General features: G+C 50.7%; 1 protein-coding gene across 3 annotated transcripts in view; it reads left to right on the forward strand.

Moving 5' to 3' along the window:
• Hivep3 (HIVEP zinc finger 3) overlaps positions 1 to 22,870 on the forward strand; it is a 460,068-nt gene that overhangs the window by 300,469 nt on the left and 136,729 nt on the right. For all 3 annotated transcript variants that reach the window (XM_047541216.1, XM_047541224.1, XM_047541232.1), the window contains exon 3: positions 2,067 to 2,147. The gene's annotated coding sequence lies outside the window, so the exon portion shown is untranslated. The remainder of the gene's footprint in view (positions 1 to 2,066; positions 2,148 to 22,870) is intronic.

The raw sequence follows: 22,870 nt of genomic DNA on the forward strand, positions 1-22,870 counted from the left end.
CTTCTACTATGTGCCCTTTGGCAAGATTTGTCACCTTTCTGAGCTTTCACTTCTTTATTTACAAAATGGATTGTCAATACCCATCCTGGCTGCCTCTAAGCATTTTTAGGGAGGCTAAATGAGGTGGCAAATGGAAATAACAGGAACAGAGCACCAGAGTAGAGTTTATTACAGGACCAAAGTGAAACTTCAGTGTCAATTTGATGAATGAATAAATGAAGGAATAGTCCTAGCAGCCCTGCAGATTGACTCTGTGAGTGACAAATGGCTCCCTTTGGGCCATCCACTGGTGTTTCTCAGCATCCCAATAAGACTCTCTATCCTTGGCCATGCCCCATGCTCCAGTTGCTTGAGTTATTTTGCATCTGATTTTGTGTGAACCTCCAAGACTATTTCTGTAATCATTTATTAATGTCTTTTGGGAAATAAGCCTTGTGGTCAACTCCGTGGGGAGACAGAGACAAATTTGGAATGAGCTCTGCCCTCAGGGGCTCTCAGGTTAAAAGAAGAAATGATAATAATAATAACAACATAAGCAATAATGACCTGCAATTACTGAGCATTTAGCACATGTCAGGTATTGTGTTCAGACTTTATATACATGATTTCATTTAATCACAAAAATTCCTGTGAATTGCTAGAACTACAGTCCCCCTTTGCATACACGGAAATAGATTCAGACAGGTTAAGTAACTTACTCCAAGTTCACACAATGCTGAAGTTATAGAGCTTGGCATGAACCTGAGGAAGAAGATGTGGAATCAGGTAACTCTATTATAAGGTAGCAACTGCTGTGGACCCTAACAGGGGCAAGCAGGATGGCGGTGGTGATGGCGATGCTGCAGCTGTTGTTGATGATGTAATGATGACTTTGATAATGACATTGAAAGAATAATGATGACTGTAACCCTCTGGTGCCCATCTGCTGAGCTTCTACTTCGTGCCAGGCTCTGAGCTGGGCACCTGCTACTATCTCATTTAATCCTCTATAACAACTTTCCACTGTCACCATTCTCATTCCCATTTTACTCAGGACACTCTAAGCTGGAAAAAGGCCACATACCTGCCCTAGGGCACACCTCCAGTCTGAGCTGGCCATACCTCCAGCTGCCTCACCGCAGAGCAGCGGCTCCTCCCACTGCCAACCCCTAACCTGCGGGCCTTGGATTGGGCATTTCAGAGATACACCATAAATACCTGTTAAATGAGTGTCGAATAGATGGATTCCCCCTGGGCTTGAGGTATAAGCCGAGGAGACATAAATAATGTCTCAAGTGAATATGTGTATAAGCATTCTTTAAACCTACCTAGTGGTGCTGTGATTACTAAACTGTGAGTTAATTACAAAGTATTATGTTCATTGTTGTTTTTGTATTATTGTTTATTTTCTCAGTGAGAGAGTACTAAGTGTGTAGTTCCCATCAGGAGGAATTTTGAGAAATATTTTCATACAAAAGGGGTCTGTGTGCTGTAAATGGTGGCAGCATCCCTCCACGCTGCACCACGTGTTGAAAGTGCTTTGCCCACAGCGACCACAGGGAGGAGGGACGCCACCCTCCAGGCTGGGGACAGGGCCTGGGGCATTGCTCCTGGGCCCATAGACACCTTTCTTACTGGACCTGAGCTATCACCTCAGTGCCCTCATCTCCATGAGAACTGATGCCGGTGTCTAACAGCTTTTAAGTGGCTGTCGAATGCTTGCATGAATGAATTCATAAAGAAAGAAAGAATGAGTGAATTACCTCCAACCGGTGCTCAGGGAGTCTGTGGAGGGTGTTTCCCCCAAGGAATATATAAAAGCGAGGGCTTCCAGGCCCGGGATGTCTGCAGGGTCTGCAGGAGCGGGGACTGCTACTTCCTGCTCTGCGTGTGGGGTGATGAGGCTGTGGTTGCACGCCCAAGGGGGCCTGGTCATGACCTGCGATGACCATAACGGGGAAGCGGCCATGGCTGGGGCTTGGTGCTCTGCAAGGTAGTGCTCACCATTTGTGGATGCATTTTTCTAACTCAGATGAAAGTTGACAGATGGTGGTAGTATAATGTTCTCACTTCTCCGCTTCCCGCAGGCCTCGCTCCATCACAGTTCTTGAAACTCTTAGATGTCTCCGATATATCTTGACCATGAGACGGCGGCTGGTGTTTGACAGGTAAGCTCTCTCCATTCTCCCCATACACCACAGGCACAGCCCAAAGGCCTGTGGGCCATGTTTTGTGGTCAGGAGATAGGTGGGGATGGCCTCGGCTTTGGGTGGGAGAATGGAACCTCACACTTTACTGTGACTCCAGGAATAAGCCACCCAAACACCCGGAGTCCTGCAGCACAGAGAGTCGAGTGTGGGGAAGGGAGCCAGGGAACGCTTGTGACCTCAGATCTCTGCCTTCATCTCTCAAGAAAGTCTCAAGCAAGCAACTGCTGCTCTGTGTCTCTGTTTCCTTTCCTGTCAATTGAGGCAATAAGTGGGACTCGGCAAACAGCGTAGGCCTCAAGCTGGCTGGTCTGGGCTCCCATCCAGGCCCTGGACAGTGGGGACATCACAGCAGCTGTATTCCTTTTCCCCAGGACTCAGTCCCTTACTGGACTGCTCCAAGGGCTTCATTTCCACAGAGGGCCTTCAGGGCTGAAGGGACTACAGCCCAGTACAGAGACCTGGCTGGGGGATTCTCCTGTGGGTTGGGCATTCAGTACAAAGGCTGAGCGACTGGGCTGAGGGCATGAGAGAAGTGGTTGCTGCTGAGGCGGGGGCCGGTGTGGGACCCTGGGAAGCTGGGGTGGGGTCCCACGTGAACAGTCAGCTCTGCGGTTCTGAAAGAGTGACTGAGAGCTGAGAGGAGGTGGTTGTGGTAGAACCTACTGAACTGCAGCAAGGGACCTGGGTCAGCTGCTCCGTGATGCAGTATCTGTGGCCTCTCTTGTCTCAGGGCTGTGCTGTGGCTCCCTGGAGAATCTGCAGGCACTCTGGGCTCCTACCTTGCTCTGGGTAGCTGCTCTGGCCACAGACCACTTGGCTTGCCCTCTTCCCACCATGACAGTTCGGCTCCCTCTGTCCTATAGGACAGTGGGCTGCCTCCCCCAGGGCAGTGACCTTCTAGGGATTCAGTCCAGGTATCAAGCCCCTCTCAGCCTCCCCCTCATTGCTAAGTTATGGCAAGGTGACTCCTGCCCCAGAGGGGCATCTGCGTGGTGGGGAACACTTGTTAATCTTAGAGTTTTCTAGTTTCTTCTCATGGCACAACTCAAAACACTTTCATATCTCCTGTTCCATGGGAGTGTGGGAAGAATGGACTCTGGGTCCAGAGAGCTGTCCCCCAGCCTCACTCTGTGCCTCCCATGGAAAACTGGCAAGCCTCCATCTGCAAAACACCTGCCTCCTTAGATGGTTCCACACTCAAGCCCAAGAGCTCGCGTGAAAGGCCTGAACAGGGCCCACCGTATAGCAGTTGGCATTTACATTCTGTTCTCTGCCAGCTGGTATCCCTGCCATGGGGTACGTGACTAGAAAGACCTGTGAAGCTTTGGATTCAAAATGTGGCATGAGCCCTTAGCATGTGCATCTTAACAGGAAGTGAGGGCACAGACTGACCTTCCTTTGAAAAGTCTATTCAGCAGATATCTGTTCCAGGCACTGATGGACTCTGGAGGCCCAGTCAGCAATAGGTTGGTCTCTTCTCCAGAAGGGACATGTAGACAAAGGGGCAGCAATGCACCAGGAGAAAGGGAGGCAGCAGCAACTGACGTAGGAAACGGACACGCAGAAGAGAGGCGGCGACACATTCAGAGAGGGCTGTGACTAGAAGGCTCACGGAGGAAGCGTGGGCTGCCACTGCAGGGTCAGTGGAGTTCGTCAGATAAGCAGGGCTGCAGGGAGGGAGTAGAGGGCGGCCCGGGTGGAAGGACCGGCATGGGCAGAGACCAGGCTGTTAGGCACCTGTGGCTGGTGTTTGTGGTGACCTTCCCAGCAGAGCTCCCATGGCAGGGAAGCCCTCCCAGAAGTTTAGCACCTGACTTCCATTGGCTCAGATGTCATCCAGAGTCCACATCTTCAGTCGGGCCCCACAGTTTAAGAGGAAAGCAGAAGAGTTCCATAACAGGGGCTGCTGGGCAGCCTATAATGGTGGCAAGTCAGTGGGGAGCCTCTCAGGTTTCCCTGGCTGGGGCTGAGGGCTCAGTGTACCTGCAGACTCTGGAGGAGTCTGGGGACATCACTGCATTTGCACTGGTGGCTCAGGCCCGGAAGTGGAGAGGCCCCAAATACCTGTACTCTGGGGCCACTGGTACTCAGACAGAGGGTGTTCAGAAGACTATGGGGCCCTGGAGGAGCGAGAGTCAGAGGGCAGGGGCAGCATTGGGCACTGTAAGGAAGGAATCTGAAGTAGGAACCTGGCCAAGTGGATTAACCAGGTTGAACCCAGGCAATCTGACCCCAGAGACCCTGCTCAAATGACCCTGGGCAGCCTCTCTCTAAGCACTACAGGCACCTACAGGGTTGGAGCTATGTCTGTCTTGCTTTAGCACACAGTAGACACTCAATAAAAATGTGCTCATTAACAAGAATGCACAAAGGCATGATGAATTGGGCCCCAAAAGAACTGGAGCAGAAAATAGGGATGGGGACAGATTTTCTGGCAGAGGGAGCAGCTGGAACAAAGGCTCAGGTCGGAGCACCTGGAGCCACCAGGAGGTGCTGCCCAGCCTGGAGTGCTGCGAAGCCAAAGGGGCTGGAGAGGGACCCTTTAAGTGGCAGGCCCTCCAGCCCACCTGCCCCATCCCAAAGACCTGGCACCTGCTGCCTTCCCTGCCCAGCCTGTCCCACCTTGGGAGAGTGTACTGTGCCCTTGGTGGCCCCACATCCTACTTTGTCACTTCCTCTCTTAAAGGTTCCCAAGGGCAGATCTGGCAACAAGGCCAGAAGCCCCCGAGAGGTGGGGAAAGTGTACCAAAGGTGCCCAAGAAAGCTGTTCAAAACTCACCGCTCTACGGGGGTGCTTTCTGAATGCTCTAGGAGCAGGGTGGGGACCCTTTCTTGCCTCAAACTAGAGGAGCTGCACACAGAAAGCTAGGGTTGGGATGCACTCTGTGACTGGGCACCCTTGGGTGAATCAATTCACTTCTGTTTCTCAGCTTCCACCTCCATAAAGTGGGAATAAAAGCAACAACAGGAATAACCGGAGCATCATTTGGGGAAACTCTGGGACGACACCAGGCTCAGTGAAAAGTCGTTTCTGGGCTTCCTGTTTTGCTAGTGGGGCCTCAGTTTTCTCTGTAAAATGAAGGGTTGGACAATGTTGATCTTTAACACCAGCCAGCCACGTCAATATCTTTACGTACACATACATGCCTAAAAGCTCATACAATTTAATCACTTTGTGTATGTAAGACAAATGTGCAGCTAATAGCCCCTTTTATTGTGTTTTCTTCTGATGACAAAAGTAATACATATTTATTGAGAACATTTTGGAAAGTTCAGGAAAAGTAAAAATTCACCCACTGCTCCGTATCCGTGACTGCAATACTTAGTGGGTTCCTCCCTCACCTTTCTGCTGGTTGTACATGTAATCATTTTAAATATACACGTGTATTTTGGATTATAGTCTGCATTCCATTTTTTTAACCCCAGCTGGGCTATTGAACCAGGCCACTGGGCTGGGCTGTCTGTCCCTGTGCCTTCAGGAACTAGAGGTAGCAGGCCACTGCCCTCCACTTCTGCCCAGGCGACGGTTGGAGGATCTGACCTTCGGATGTTCCATGTCTCTGGAGGGTGCAAGTTTGACACTAATTTTAACTTGGCCTCTCGGGCCCCCTGGCCTTGGGGCTGCACATAATGGACGCCTTATGAAGACAGCTGCCTATGGTACAGGAAGAAGCGTCCCACCTTAAAATGTTCCTCGTCGCCCGCCAGCCCTCTGCTCTCGGAGAACAAGCCGGCTCCCTGTTCCCTCTCCCACCAGGAAGGGGCGGTTGTTGATGTTCATGGCCCAGCAGGCTGCACCCGGGGCAGGTGGCCCGCCCCACACCCACGAGAGACTGCATCTCTGGACGGGGTTGTGTTTTTACAGGATGGGTTTTGGTTTGAGCTGGAACAGCCGAGAGAGACTTCCTGAGAAGTCGCTGGGGGTACAGGATGTCTGAAAGGTCCTCATGTGTGTGCACTGAGTCTTCCGGAGCCTCGTCTCACATTTGTCAACTGTATAGAGGGACAATGTCATCTAACATCCCACTTTGTCCTGATGACAGCTCTGTGGCTTTGGTGACACATTTTCATTTTACAGGTGCAGGAACTGAGGCTGAGACAGGGAAGGAATTTGCTTGAGGTCCCACAGCAGGTCAGCGCAGGGACTTGAACGTGGGTCTATCTCACTTTATGTCCAGGGCTGTCTCTGCTCATCAGCACCATATAGCAAAGGGGCTCTGACCAGGCTCATGTCCATCAGATCTGTGTTTCCCAATGTTTGGTCTTATTCATCCAAAATGGGAATACTTTAAATTCTGCCTTGGGAGTAAAACATGTTTATTATTGAAAAAAAAAAAAAAGATATACAGTTGGTCTGTTTCTAAAGCACAGATCTAATCATGGTAGATTCTTGCTTTGGAATATGGAGGATCTCCCTTCACAGGATAAAGGCCACACACCTTAGCCTGGCCTTCAGTTTCCACAGCCACTACAAATGGATGCCCTTAAACCTGGCTCCTCCAACACTGATCTAGTAGGTATGGTTGGGAATTTTCCTTATAATCTGCTTCTTGGCCAAAATGGAGCTCCATGAGGCAGGACACCCATGGGCTCTTTGCCTCCATGTCCATAGGGTCTGTACTGGACTGGGCACAGCCAAGCCCATCGAATGTATTGGCCCTCACTTGTGGTCCTTCATTGGAACATGAGTTTTAAACCAGGCTTAGAAATAAGCTGAAGCCCACCCAGAAGCTGCCAGCCCACTAAGGAGTAGCTGGTTGGCTATATTCCCAGGAGGGGGCTGGAGGGCCAAGTCAGAAAGCCCTGGGGAGGCTGGGAGCAGGAATATGGAGAGTTCCCTGGGTGTGTGCTGAGACTCACCCCTGCCCCCATGGCAAATCTTCCACCTCCCCCAAGCTCCCTGGCCCTGTGATGACAATACACCCTGTGTAATGCATCCCCTGCCCCCACAGTGGTTCTTTGACCCAAGTCGGATGCTCTTCAGGAACAATTCACAGCAGCCGCATGACAGCTGCTCTGGGGGAAGACAAGTTTTCCAGGGACCATTTGGGCTTAGTGAGGACAGGACCCTTGCACCAAACGGTACCCCTCTGGACCCCAGCCCATCGGCCTTCTAGATGGCGATGCTCTGGATATTATCATAGGAGAGGCAAAGCCTTTAGAGTCCCATTACCTTGACTCTGGCCATTTCTACCACTTAGTAGTTAGGAACTCTATCTCTCTGAGCCTTAATTTCTTTATCTGCAAAATGGGACCTATGATTCCAGCTTTTAGGATTGCTGTATCTCATGGGACTATGCTTTTCAAATGTCCAGCACAGCATCAGGAGCCTGAGAAATGCCTGGCTGTGCCCCTTCTCCTGAAGCCTCTGGAGGCCTCAGAGCCCCCAAAGACATACCCTGGCTGCTTGGTGAAGGTGGTGGTCTCTGGGGAGATGTTTCTGGCATGTTACACATGGCACACCAATCTAGCCATTTGTCACTTCTCTGATTCTGGCATGCTCTTAGGAGTTTAGTCAAAGACAAACCTCTTGCTTGCTGATATAAGTCCATGGAGAAGTGGGTTTAGTAATAGGTTCATTTCCCTGCACAGTCAGATTTTCAGGAGGATCGTTTTCATTCATTTACGTATCTCGAGAGCCTTGACCAGCTGCCAGGTGTGGTAGGAGATGCACAGACCACCGGACCATGCGGGGATCCTTTCTTCTAGAAGCTCACTCAGCATCTAAGCAGTAATTGTAATGCAAGGTGAATAAGTGGAAGGTCAGCCGGGAAAGGCAGGGCTCTGGAGAGGGCGTGACCACTGCCTGCAGGGTTGATTGGAAAAGCTTCTATGTGGAAGGTGGTACCCCAAGGTACCCCATTCTCCAAAGAAGTATAAACATTCAAGTAGCCAAGAATAGACTTAGGGTATTCTGAATTGATCTATAAATAGAATCTCAATCAAAATCCCAGTACATTTTATTCACAAAATGATTACAAATCACACCTGGAAAAATGGACATGGTTAAATGTCCTAGAAAAATTCAGTGTTAATGAAGAAATAGATTGTGGCCCAGTGGACCAGAATAGGGAGCCCAGAAGTTTCTCTCAGGGTGCATGAGGTTTAGTACATGAAAGCACCACATTAAACATTAGAGATGAAAAGATGGATCATCCCACTGTGTTATGAAGACCACTCAGTAGGGTGGGAGGTGCAGGAACCAGCTCTGCACTTCAGTCCTTGCACCACGATAAATTCCAAGGTGATCAGAAAGCATAAAACCCTAAAGGGAATAAATAATGAGGGAATAAATAATGAGACTGCCTCTTTAAGTGTAAAACCAAATCCAGAAACAGTGAAAGAAAAGAACTTGAAATTCATGGGTAAAACCCCATGATGATCTAGGTTAAAGAAGGGGAGCAAACTAAGAAAAGAATTTCCACATGTGTTCGAGGACGAAAAGGTTAACAGTCCTCAGATGCAAAGAGCTCTCATAATGAAGTGAAGACGGATTGCCAGCAGAAAAATGGACAGAGACATGAAAAGCAATTCACAAAAGACAAAATACTCAGGATAGCATGTGACAAGAGGAACTGAGAGTCAGAGGATGCACATTACAGAACAAAGAGGTACTTTGGGGGGCCTGTTTCAAAGAACGAGAGTACTTGGGGAGATAGGCATGGAAAGCAAGAGTTCTCCAGCACTGCTGGTAGGCTGTGAATGGATACACACCTTCTGGAGGGGAGATGTCACAGTACCTACCAACACTCTCGAAAGCATCACCCTTCAACTCGGTAGCCCAATTCCACCCAGGATTCTATCCTAAGGAAATGATTGTGTGTATAAGAAGTCAGCAGAGTGCGTCAGTAAAGAGTGTGGAATCTGAGGTCCATGAGACCTGGGGGTAGGCTGTGTGACCCTAGAAAAGTTACTTAACATCTCTAAGCATCAGAGTCCTCATCTGTAAAGTGAGGGTAACAATCATTCCCTTTCCTAATGAGGATTGTTGTGGGGCTTAAATGTAAGAAATATTTATAAAACTCTTCACAGAGAGTGGGGCCCACAGTAAATGCTGAATTAATATTCACTTCTTTTTTGTCATCAAGGGTGTTCATCATAGCAGTGTTTATAGTAATAAAGAACGAGAAACAGCCAAATTGTCCATCAGTAGGGAACTATACCAGTTAATGATTGAAGGAAGGTATATAAACCCGTATTTATGGATATGGAAAGATGTCTTTGACATGTTCATGTATGATTTAAAAAAAAGAGTTGAAAGTGTATGGAAGGTGTGTTCTAAATAGCATAGAATATATGTCTGGGTATGCGGAAGGGCATAGGTGATTCTCGTTACCATAGTACTCATGTTCTATAAAGTCCCCGCAAAAACCGAGTTAGTGAATACTGAGTCATTGCTCCTAGGAGCACTATGGCATTTTCTCAGAGACTCTGGTCACAGCGTTTTTGTCAACCAGTCAGTACGTAATGTTGTGTCGTGTGTTCCTGTTTGGCGACACCTAGATCAACCTGGATTGCTGATTCATTAGTGCTGAACTCAGAGCTGGCAGCGTGTACCTGGCGCCTGAGTAAAGCTTACTAATGTGTTCCTTTTCCACGAGGCGCTTGGTAGCTCAGGGACACTAGACAGCACTTCAGCAGGGCACTTGATGGCCATTTTAAAAAGTTAAATCACCAAAGAAGCACAGGAACACGAAAAACGTGGCACTGAGCAGTCCGTAGAAGGACACTTGTTTATAGTACAGAAGCTGAACAAAGAAGGCAGAGCATCATCTTGTTCAGCTTATCTGGGAACACAAAAGTCAGGTGACTCAAAAATTTTCCCACTGCGCAGATGCAAATGGCTATAAAGTGAGTATTGATTTGGGGGTTACAAGTAAGTTTCGCTGCGTAGGTGAATTTGCAAATCTGAATCTGTGAATAATGAGGATTCACTATATCTTAAAAGATGATGTGTTAGTCCAGTTGGGCAGCTATAACAAAATGCCACTGAATGGCTAATTTATAAGTGTTGCAAATGTACTGCTTGCAGGTCTGGAGGCTGGAAGTCCAAGACCAAGGCAGACTTGGCATCTGTTGAGAGTCTACTGCCTTGAGTCATAGAGGGCAGGAGGGGTGGGGGTCTCTCCCAGGTCTTCAAAAAGACACTAATCCTGGGACTGGGGTGGTAGCTTAACGGTGGAGCCCTTGCCTCAAATGTGTGATGCACTGGGTTGGATCCTTAGCACCACATAAAAATAAATAAATAAAATAAAGGCATTGTGTCCATCTACAACTAAAAATGTATTTTTTAAAAACAAACACTAATCCCATTCTAAAGGTTCTGCCCAGGACCTAGTCACCTCCTAAAGGCCCATGTCCTAATACTATCACCTTGAGGGTTGGAATTTCATCCTAAGAATTTCGGAGGGACACAAACATGCAGACCATGGCAGATGGTCATGTTCATAGTAGTTATCTAAGAGCCAGGACTTCAGGTGAAATTTTCCCTTTCTCTTTAGTCTTACAAAGCTTAAACTTTTTGTAATAGATACATGATATAATTAAGGTAATAAAGCTATGTTTATTTTAGAGAGAAAATTTGCAGTTGATGACACTCCATTCTCAAGATAAAAATCAAAACTGAGAATAATTAAAAGTAAACATTGTTATAAATCACTTACTATGTGCCACACAGACTTCTAAGACCCCTGCCTTTAAAAAAAATGATGCTTCACTATGCTGTCCAGGTTGGACTTGAGTTCCTGGGCTCAAAGATCCTCCTGCCCCAGCCTCCTGGGTAGCTAGAACTATAGGTGCATGACACCGTTCCACCTTTCTTTAATGTATTGATTCACATGCTTCTCACCAAAAGGCTTCACAGGATGGGTTCTATTATTATCCCCATTATTTGGGTGAGAAAACTGCAGCAAATAGAGGTCAGATAGTTTGCTCAAGGTCATAGCCAATAAGGGACAGAGCCCAGATTTGAACCCAGGCAGTCTGGTGGCAGAATCTGAGCTTTCAGCGGGCATTCCGTTAGTTTCTGCTCATGCACCTACCTGGCCTGGCTCCAGGCTCTGGAGATGCCCAGGAGAATCTGAGCAGCCTCTGCCCTGAAGTGCTTCCCATCTGGGTTGAGAGCTGGCATTTCAGGCTCAGGGTGCCGCTGGGTTCAGCTGGCATTTCAGCGAAGGAGAGGCCTTCCCAGCCCAGCCCTAGGATTCCAAAAAGGCGCCACCAACCCTGCACTTCATGTCTTCCGGAGACTGGCTCCCTTTCCTTTCTGGCCCCGAGACTCAGCTCCCGAGTTCTCTTTTCGTCATCACCCTGGCCTCCTCATCCTGGAACTTTATGGCCATTATCTTGCTCTCCCCTGTCCAACCACATGAGCTGGAGTCATAAGTCCCTTAGCCCAGGGACTCAGCACATACCTCACGTGGCTTATCAGTAAAAGTGTATTGAGTGAACACACAAACCACGAGTAGAAATGCCCAGAGTCTGAGACCCCGAAATCCTAGGCAAACTGGGTTTTAGCAAAGTAGTTGTTGGAACTTCTAAGGCTCTGAGGGACTCTGGAGGGCTGAGCTGTTCTGCCAGGAACCTGTGACCACAGGATCAAGAGGCAGAGCTGACAGGTCTGCAAGGCCAACATTAGCCAGGGTGTTGTTCCTGTGGCTTCTGAAAACCCCCCACCCTAAGGGGGAGACTAAGAAAGGGCCTGTTCAGCTTCTCTTGGCACTTCCAGGGGGAAGGCTGGGGTTGGGACAGGCCAGGCCAGGGACATCTTTTCTAAAATAGCTTCATGCATATTCAACTGCTCCCTGAAATAGTTGGGTGGCTATTTTAAGCAGCTTCTACTCAGATGCCCACACGTAATGGCATCTACCTTGAGCATGTAAGCCAGCCAGAAGCAAAATAAAAAGACACAGGAGGACAATGTTAGGAGCTTCTGGTGGCTTCCCTCCACTCCTCCCCCACCCCTTGGTATGTTTCCTCTGAGGGACTCTCTTACATGGAATTAAAAGTCACTGTTACTATGACAACTCACTGAAGGAGGATTCCCATTCAATGACCTTACCACCAGGGTCCCAGGAGCACAGATGCTCCAAGGCAGCCAGACCTGGCCCTCGGTTTGCTCCTGAGTCTCTCTGGGCCCATCTCCTCCTGGTTTACCCACAATTCTAACAGTCTCCCAGCAGAGCAGAAGCAGAGGCCAAGGGAGGGCAGGGAAAGGCCTGGCCTAACCACAGGGGTTGAGGCCACAGCTGTGAGGGTAGAGAGAGAAAACTCCACACAGGCCTCGGCCAAGGAAATAGTCGGTAACGAGTATGGACTGAGACCTTCATATGGGCCTGGGCCATCGCTGAGGGACAAAGATGGGGAGACTCATGCAACGGGCAGGTAAATAACTGTAAGTATATTCACCTGACCTCTGACTTTGTCCCCTTTCCCCCAAAAGAGAAGTCAGAAACATAAAGTGTAAGTGCTAGGGTTAAGGTGAGAATGCAGAGTCACAAAGGAAGGAAGCTGTCTGTCTCTGGGGAGCTGGGATGTGAGGCTTGAGCAGGGAGCACAGAGCTTTCTTGTGAGACAGTAGGTGGTGGCCCTGTTCCAGGTGGCTGGCACAGGACACATAAAGGAACAGAGGCAGGAAGCAGCAGCTCATGGTGGAGGTGAGGGTGGAATGAGCAGAAGAGAAGCAGAGTTACCCCCTGTGCTGTGTACCTGGGGCCTTAGGGCCCTGCTGTGTCAGAAGAGCCCTCTGGGGCCATTGCGTGTTCTTCTCAAGCACTCCCTGCATGACGACGTAGAACAGCAGCCAGAAGGAAATGGGCAGATGTTGAAAGCTTCGTGGTGACAGGTGTGGCCCTAAGAAGGAGTTCAAGTTCATTCCACCTTCTCAGGGGATGTGTCAAATGTCAATACATACAAAGAACGGGGGGTTAGAAACCTGGGTCCCAGCAAGAGGGCCCAGGAGGGCTGTCATAGGGGCCCTGGGATTCTGCACACTCAGCTGTCCAAGAGATGTGGCCAAGGACTGCTTGCTTCTTAGGTGTCTGAATTTAGACTCACTGTGATGCCCTGTGATAATCTTCCAGAGAAAGTTCTGCTTTGTTCAGGGCCTCCAAGCAAGGCCAGGAACAGTGTTGGAAAGGTGGTCACTCAGAGGGAGGGACGAGAGCAACAGATGGAGCATAAGTGATGAGCCTGGCCATCTGAGGGCATCTGTTGGGCGAGGTCTGACTGCACAGTGTTTCCTGGGTGACTTCTAGAACCAACAGCAAGAGTGCTGGGGCCCAGAGGCAGCACGTCTTTCTCTGCTAATCTCCTCTCGTTCCTCAAATGCACGTACCCTTTTTGGTCTTGATTTCTTCATTTCTCCCATCCAGCTGGAGCTATGGCTGGGATCTCATTGGCATAGATAATGGTTCCTTTCCTGAATTTTCAGGGATTTGTGAAGCCCCTGAAATCCTAAGAAAATGAGTGCATATCCTCTGCTTATTTTTCTGGAGAGATAGCTCATAGCTTTCAGCAGATTCTCAAAGGGACAGGTGACCCAAAAAAGGTTAAAAACCACTGATGGAGATGGGAATTGTTTTATTTTAAAACAGATGATTTCAGTGTTTGGTGGAGAAGCAGAGTGAGAGAGTGCTGAGTGAAATCCCAGTTCTGCACTGGGCTATGTCAGATGATGAAATGGCACCAGGGACTCAGCTGGTGTCCCCACCATGGCTGGGCACCCAGTGTGTGTGGACTCTGCAGGGGTGCCCTCTGAAGGAGGGAGCAAGATCCCCCACCTAGGGTTCTGCTCTGTTCCTCCCTCTTCCCATCCACAATGTCTCTGCGAGACCACAGTCCAGCCTGCACTTGGCAGGTGCCCTCCTGGTTCGGATAGATTTAGGAAGCTGGTAGAAATCTGAGGAGAGAGTTTACCAGCTAGACTTGTGGAGCTTCACCTATGGAATGAGGCTTTGGAAAGAAGGGGTGGATAAAGTTCATTGATCAGCTATAAAAGACAGGTAGCATCGCCCCTGCTTGAAAGCCTGCAGTAGCTGCCTGTCTCCAAGTAAAAGCCAGGAGTCTTCTAAATGCCTTCACGGCCCCAGGGATGTGACCACCAATGACTTCTCACATCCCAGATCCTCTGACCTCTATATTGTTGCTCAAAGTCTGACGTGGGGTCTTTGCACTTGCTGTTTCCTGGGCTGGGAAACATGCTCACGGGTCAGTCCCTCACTTACTTCAGGTCTTTCTATCAATGTCCCCTTCGCAGTGAAGGCTTTTCTGGCCCCTGTTTAACATGGCAACACCTCCTGCTGCCACCACCCCCATTCACCATTCTCTTTTTCTGTTTCTCTGGATAGCTCTGACCTCCATCTCACATGTCCCTGTTCATGGACTGTGCCCAGTGCCCGGAACAATGCCCGGCCCACAGCAGGTGCTAAATGAACATCTGCGGAATGAATGAGTGAATCCTTCCCCTGCCCCAGTTTTTACATACCATTTTTATACACTATAATCTCATGTGAATCTTATAAAAACTCTGCAGGGTGGGTTTTATGCTCCCTTTTCACAATGGAGAACCAGAGATTTATAGCAGCTGGAACCATTTCCTGGGTCCTAGGGTCTCAGAAACTCTGCTCTCTGTCTGTTCTCTACCCTGGAGGGCTTTGAGACCGCCCTCACCAGGACCCCTTGAGCCAGACAAACGACTGTGTTTGTGCATGATCCTGTCAACAGTTAAAGTTTGTAGCAAACTGCCAATCCAGCTAAGTCAAGGTTTGATGTGTCCTAGAAGTGGTCAGGCATGTAAAAAGCTAATAACAGAGAAAAGAAGACAATTTTATGGGGCTTTTGATGAATTACATCTCACTCATTTTTCTGTGTGGGACGCCCCCTCCCCCCAGTGCTGGGGATTGAACCCAAGGCCTCACACTAAGCAAGCACTCTGCCCCTGAGCGACAGTCCCAGCACTTGCTCACTTTTCTGGAAGAGATTTCTTAAATGGTGACTTTGGACTTTGAAAATGTATCTGAAAGCCAGACATTAGCCCTGAACGCCTCCAGACAGCCATGACATGAGGCCACTGTCACACTGCCACATATACAAGCCGGTGTGTTTGCTTGTGGTGGAATCCATGGGTCCCGGTTCTCACCCCGTATACACAGTCCCAACACACCCTGCCTGCAAGGCAGGACGGAGAGAGAACCATGCTACAGGTGTCCAGTGCTGATTATGGAGAATGTCAAAGATGAGTATCACAAAGAATGTGCCTTTAGGGAACTTACAATCCAGCAAAAGAAACCGGATGGAAAACAGGTTATGTCCAAGAATACTTATTCATTCAAACCCTTACCTGGTTCCCAGAAGGAGCCAAGGTGGAAGTTGGGATTATGGTAGAGTAAGTGCTGCAGCTGAGATGGGACTTAGGCTGGGTGTAAGGGTGAAGCAGCATGACCTGTATGGTGAACTGGCAGGAGGCCCTGGTGGCTGGAGGGTGGACAGGCGAGTCTCCAGCTGAGGTCTGTGCTGGGAGCTGGTCCTTCCTCCCAAGGAGCTTACAGTGCAGTGGAGGGAATGGGCAAGCAGGCAAAGGCTCCTCATAGATCTGCAGCCCTGCCTCCTTTCTCTCAGAGATCTGCTCTCAGCACATGGAAAGCCCCAGACTAATGGGGCCTGCAGCATTTCCTGTGCTGACGGAGGCAGATGCTCCCACAGACCTTGGTCCTCCTGCATCCCTGACTTCAGGCCACATGCTAACAGTCCCAGCAGAGCTTCCGCTCTGAGAAGTCACACCTTGCATTCAAACAACAAGGTACTGCTTATAGAGCACAGTCATATCTGTCCTCTCTTGTCCCTCCATGAAGAAAGCTGGGGGAGGGCCGATTTTCCACTACACAGATGGGACAGTAGAGAGTCAGAGGTTCTAAGCCTCATCCTGGGAAGTGGCAGAGCCACTGTCCTGAGGCAATGTCTACACAAGCATGTAGCTGTTGAGAGAAACTTGGGCACAAGACCGCGTAACAGCAGGAGACAGGTCTGTGGCTATTAGGAGAGAACACTGGGCTCTGGAATCAGACAGCTGCCTTCACCTCCCTGAGCTTCAGGTTTCTCACCAGTGACATGAGACTAATAGTATGTACTTGGCAGTGTTGTTGTGAGAACTAAATGAGATGCTGCATAGAAGTTTACCTAGCAAGGTGACAGAGGATAGGAGCCAAGAGGTACCCAGTGCAGAGTATGTGGTGGAGTCTAATCTCATCTAACCCTCCAAGCAACTATTACTTCATTGTACAGGTAGAAGAAACAGTCCAGGGAGATAAGCGAAACACCCATAGCCAGCCAATGATGAAAACTGACCCCAACGCCTCAGTTATTAAACCTGAGGCTGTAATTGCATCTCAAATCATTTTGTTGATGAAGTTTGGTCTGCACAGGCTCAGACACTGGCCAAGTTCATGCAGGTGACCCCAACCCTTGCAGGAGGGAAATGCTGTCCAGAAGGGAGGCCCTGCAAGGGCCAAGTGAACCTGATCCCAGAGGAAATGGTCAGCAGTTGTGGCCGTGGAAAGGAAGGGCTGGAGGGTCACAGGCACCAGGCAGAGCCACATGGCCAAGGTGGTTGGTGGCTTTGTACTAATGAAGTGGTGACCTGGAATCCAGCAGGCTGGGCTTCCCTTTCCCACTTCCTTCCTGTGTCGACTGTCAACTGTCCTGCTGAGTCACCTGCAGGAAGTCAGGGTGGGGAGGCAGAGAGTGGGGAGACCTAGGTCCTCCTGCATCTCTGTCCCCAACTTACCTCGTGACCCTAAACCCGCCACTTCCCCTTGCTGGGGCTCAGTTTACGTATCTGCCAAGTAAGCAGCCTGACCCAAATCTCCAGGAGACCAGCAAGGGCTTTTTAAGGAGACAGTGCTTTCTGGAATACAGTGTAGGACAAAGGACCACCAGTTAGGGACTAGTCACTAGGCACTATAGAAACACTCCTGTGTTCCCTCACAACCAGCCGAGTTCTCCACAGCTCCTGTCTGTCACCAAGACTGGTAGGACCAGGAGGGCAATGGAGGGCAGCCCCTCCAAGTGCTGGCATGGTGACAGCCATGACAGCCACCAAAGGGCCACCTGCAGACCCTAGTCCTCCTCTTAGTTTCATCCCACCACCTCATCTGATGCAATGAACTTTTATTGAGACCTGGGCCTGGCGAGGGCCTTACTAGATGCTGTGGGATTCTCAGTGCAGGCTTGTGGGAAAACACCCAGCCAACACAGGCCTTCTCCCAAGGCCAGGCAGTGACCACATCCCGCTCTGGCCACGCAGTAACCCTTTCATTCACCCAGACCCACGGGAGCTGTTTTTGCTACACCCATTCCCAACCCTGGTTAGAAGACGTCTCCCAAAGGACACATATTCTGAAGTCAATGCCAACCCATTTCTATTGTTCACATTTCACAGTCTGACCTGCAAGGATCTCTGAGGTCCTGCGAGTTGGGGAGTTTGGTCCAGGCCTGGAGGATTGCCTGGTGAATGGCAGAGCGGGGTTATGGCACCCACCTCTGCCTCCCACCACCGGAGGGGTGTGGCACTAAACACAAAGGGGGCCATAGGGCACGTGGACTCCAAACTTAAGGCTCTTCTCCTACAAGCTGGAGTTCAGTTGGCTTCATGTGACTTTTGAGCCCTTTCTGATGGGTCGGCTGTTTCACCTCAGAGGATGGCTTCCTGCCTGTCCTTGGGGCTGTAGCCTTGCCACCTGACTCAGTGGCTCCCCCGTCGCTGAGTCATTTTACGTTTCTGTGTCTTTACACATTTCTCTTTAGCTGGACACCACTTTTCCTCCTCTCCCACCTCCAACCAGTCCTCCTGGCAAACTGGTATTCAAGGTCCGGTTTGCTCGTCACTCCTTCCAAAATGTCCCCCTGCCCCTGTCCCGTCTCTTTGGGCAGCACCTCTGTACATGGTTTCTGTTGGTTCACCTTCGCCTTCGCCCTGCTTCGTACCAATTTGGGTGCAGATCTGTGTGGCTCCTGGAGAACCAGGACTGTGGCCCGGAAGGTGGCAGCTGTCCCGTGAGTGTCTGTTGGAAGGAATGGAAGTGAATCTCCCAGCACGACCCTGAGTGAGTCTACCTGGCCTGTTGCTGAGGCTCGCGGCAGCTCGATGAGGGGACATCCTGGGAGCCCTGTCACTAAGAGGCTGCACGTCCACATGCACCACCTGTCCCCTATTGGGCTTCAGTTTCTCCCCTGAAAAGGGTTAGTTTCTCAGGTCTTTCTGGAGCTGCCGTGTAGTGGTGTTTCTGGAACTCTGTGAGCTGCCTTTGCAGCGTCCTGCCTGCCAGCCACAGGGCATTCCGTGGGTTCTGACCTTAAGTCCCTGCCCCGTTCCTCAGCCCTCCCAGGGCACCCTCAGGGCCTGACCAATTCAGGTGCTCGGGCACAGGGGGGAATCAGACTTGGTGCCCACCCCACCCTCAAGGCTTGCAACCTGGTGACAAAACAGACATGCCACAGCAGCACAGTGACCAGAGTCCACAGGGGCCTCAGCCCCAGGCCAACCCATGGTAGTGGTCAGAGAGAACTTTCCAGAGAAATAGGCCTAAGAGACCCAGGGAAGCAGAGTCCACAGCAAGTGCACACGGGAGCCATTGGGTGGCCAGTGGTTTGGACAGAAGTAGGTCTGCTGCTGCAGGAGCTGGGGTATGTCAGTGCAGGTGCTTGGCTATGCCAGTGTGCGACGTGTGAGGGGGAGAGATCAGGGAGGCCAGGAGGGCCAGGCTGGTACCAGCTACATCCCAAGGCCCTTGGGAAAGAGCTGCCCAGCTAAAGGCATGATGGCAGAGGCTGGGCTCACTGGATTATGTAATGGCTGGGGAAATGTCATCTGGGAGGGTGTCGAGGAAGGGGGATGTGTCTCAGCAGGGCTCATCATTCCCAGAGATGAGCTGGGAACAGATCTGTAAATGGACTGGGACTCACAATAGTCAGAAAGCACACCCAAGCTGGAGAGAAGTAGTCACGAGTGGCAAGGTTGTGGCAGTGGACTTCACATGCGACCAGACACAACGCCTCTCTCTCAGCTCCTCCCTCCATCCACTGGTCACCTGGGACATGGGCCCATTCTGTAGGCTGGTCTGTAGGGCAGAGAGAGGGGCAGGTCAGCTTCATACCTGCTGGCCTAGAGGACATGTGCTGGGCAACCAGTACCCATGGGAGAATGTTGTGCCAGGGCATCCTGTGCTCTGTGTCCCATGAACCAAATCTAGGATCAGGCAGGCAGGGGGCCTGAAGCCAGACAAACACCAGCTGAGCACTATGCACTGCTGGAGAGAGAGCACATACCTTTCAAGTTCAAGTTGCCCCTAGACTCCTGAAACCCACAGATAAAACACACAGGCCAGTTCTAAGCTTCCAGGGAATGATAAGCGCTCTGGAGTAAGACAGACCTTGAACCTCAGTTTCCTCATCTATAAAGTGGGAATGATATTAGTGCTCCCTCCTAGGATTACTACTATAGTATTAAATAGATATGAAATGCTCAGTCCAGAGCTTGCACATGGTAAGTGCTCAGTAACCGGCAACTGGAATTAATTCCATAAAAGGAAAACTTCCACAAGGGGGTGTGTCCTTTTCAACTTATACTCCACATAAATTTTTTAAAATTTAAGATTATTGTAATAAGAATGCTTGAGATTTACCCTCTGAATAAATTTTTAACAATGCATTTTTGTTGACTATAGGTACAGTGTTGTAGAGCAGATCTCTGCACTCTGTTCATCTTGCATGACCAAAACAATGCCCACTGATTAGTAACTCTGCATACTCTTTTAAATGTTTGGAATGCTCTCCAAGGGAGCAAGTGACAGCCTGAGAACCAGGGGCACAGGGAAGTTTCTGTTCAGAAGTATGTGCTGGGCCTCCCCTGCCAGAAGGGACCAGGTCACCATGGGTCTGCTCAAAGAGAAGCAGGTTGGAATGCGGTGTTGGGTCAGTGGGCTGAGCCAAGCCAAGCCAGATGCCATGACGAGGCTAACAATGGTAAATTACATCCCTGGCTTCAGCTTTAGGCCCCAAACCTTCCCATTGTTTTAGCATTCATGATGGAGTTTGAGTTTGGAAAGGAGGTAGAAAACTAGAGTTCGAGGTCAAGGCCAGAGTAACCTCTCTGTCACCTTGCACATGTCCAAGTCAAATCCCCAGCCTGAGGGGTCTCAGCAGCTCAGCCTCAGTGGAGTGGCCCTGTCTCAAGCCTGGTCCCAAACTGACCTACAAAAGAATGGCTGTGTCACACTGGCAGTCTAGGCCTGCGTGGACATCCCAGAGACCAGTATGCGCTTTGGAAGGGATAAATTAGATGGGGGCCTAGTGGCCATGGCCTTTCTCTTGGAAGCAGGATCTGGATTTGGCTTCTGTGAGTATGAGCCATAGGGCACAGCTCTGGGGTCAGATCCTTAGCAAAGTGAACTGAACCTAAAAATCTGGTTAGGGTAGCAGGACCCCCCTCAAGTCAGACCCACAGATAGATACCCTGTCCCCATGAGCACTAGAAGGCTGTGAGGTGAGCAGAGGCAAGTCCAGGGCACCCACAAGGCATGTGGCTTATGGTGAGAAAAGTCATTCTAGCCCTAAACGGAGCTCAGTTTCCCACATCCTCCCAGGCCTGGGCAGGATGAGCTCAGCGATGGGTGGGGCCGAACCTTCCAATGCTCATCTGAGATCCTGGAGCCCAGCAGAACCCCGGGGGAAAGTGGCACCCTGGCCCGCACAAGGCCAATGCAGCTACGGATGGCTATCGCTGCCTCGTGGCTGGCCATTTCCCCTCTGTTCCAAGGCAGACTTTCCAGCCCTGCCACAGCCCCCTCCCCATGTGCATGCAGCTGGATCACTGAGAGAGGGCTGGCGGGGGCTAGCGTCTCCCACTGCAGGTACAGGAATCCGAGCCCCCGGCTGGGGAAGTGGAGTCTCTTCTGCGTTCAGAGGTAGCTCTGGTGTCCCAGAATGAGCACGGGATTTAGGCTCTGACAGATGAGTCCAATCTAAGCTCTCCTGACTCTTCTCTGTGACTCTTGGCCTCTGGGAGTGCTAGCTCCTTCCCCCATAAAACAGGTTCCTAGGCAGTGTGGAAACTCTAGGTCCACCAGAACAGGATGCTTGTTAAAAGGAGCTGGAGAGTGGCTTTGGAGAGGTGGGGAAAAGAACGTCTGCCCAGCCTCTGGTTCTACCACGCGGGCCTCCAACTTTCTAGCCAGGTATGAGTGATTCTTAACCTGGATCCTGTGCCACCCCGGGGGACTGTCTTGCCCTGGGCCCTGGGTCCTTGCTGCAGTACCGAACTCCAAGGCTGGACACTTTCTCCCACTTTGTGCTATTTCTTTGGCTGGCTTGCCAGACCCTAATCCTGAGGATCCTTCTCACCCTGAAAATCTGGCCATGTGGCAGGAGCAGGCTCTGGATGAGCTGGCTGGGAGGTGTGCTTAAGGCTGCCGGGTACCACCGACCATTCCTCTTCCAACCTCCTGATTGGAAAGCCGTCACGGTCTGAGCAGATACCGAGCTGGGCCTGCAGGGCCTGGCCAGCCCTGGGAACCTGGCCCCAAGGGAAGGCAGTACTCACTGTCACCATTACCAAGAAGTGGATTGCACCAAAGGGTGACTGAATCTGCTCCCCTTCTCTAGGGGGGCCTGGGATGGGTGGGGATGGGTGGGGACTGTGCTGGAAGACAGTGGGAGCATGCACAGGCCATGGTGCCATTGCAGGGTGATAGTGGGGGGAGGAGAGGACTCGGGGCGGAAGGGCTGCTCGGGAAGAGGAAATGGACAAAGCTGCTTCTGGAGGGCCACCGGAGTTCTGAGCCCTGACCTGGTTGGTAGCAATGGGGCTCTGAAGAGTGCCAGCCTTGGCCAGAGCGGGCTAGGAGGGCGGGACGAAGCTGGGAGCAGGTGGCCCTGTGTGTCTCTGTGGCCAGCTGCCTAATGCACTGTTGCCATGAAGGAGCTGCCAGCTCAGCCTCTCTCTGGAGCAGAGCATCCAGGCCCCAGAGGCCCAGGAGTGCAGCAGCTGCAGATGCCTCCCAGGAGCAGACTGTGGGACCTCCAGAGCACACAGGGAGTGTCCTTGCTAGCCCCCACTCCACGGAGACCTCCCCCAGCCACAGCCAGAAGAAGGCCAGATTTTATTCAGAGCAGCAGTTGGCCGAATCGCCCTTCTGAAGGCGGCACACACCGCCCAACCCTCTGACAGCCCTGCACAGAGGCATGTGCTTTGCCCCCACCCCAATAAAGCCGAAGCCCCTCAGATGGGGATTCCGGTCGAGTTCAGCCTTTCAGAGTCCTAGCCCGGTCTTTCAACACTGTCCAGGGAGACTGGCAGCAGCCTGTCCAGAAGGCATTAACAGCTCCTTGCTTCAGTGACACATTGCCACTTCCTGGATCTGCCATCCCTGTGGACGCTAAGGTCTGCCCAGATGGCGGGAAACTGACCCGTCAGGCAGCCCATCTCAAGTCACGGGAGAGCGGCACTGGTCTGTGTTGGATGCTAACTGGACACTGAGCTTCAGTTGGGAGTTCTCACGTACCCCTCTCTTCGTTTACCAATGAGCAATGCCAAGTCTTAGAAATAAGACAAACAGAACTGTGTTCGTAGAAAGAACTTCTGAATTTAAGCTCAGCCGACGTTTACTAAGGTTCTCCTGACCACGAGC

The sequence above is a fragment of the Sciurus carolinensis genome, chromosome 1 (genome assembly GCF_902686445.1).
Source record: "Sciurus carolinensis chromosome 1, mSciCar1.2, whole genome shotgun sequence".
Classification (NCBI taxonomy): Eukaryota; Metazoa; Chordata; class Mammalia; order Rodentia; family Sciuridae; genus Sciurus; species Sciurus carolinensis.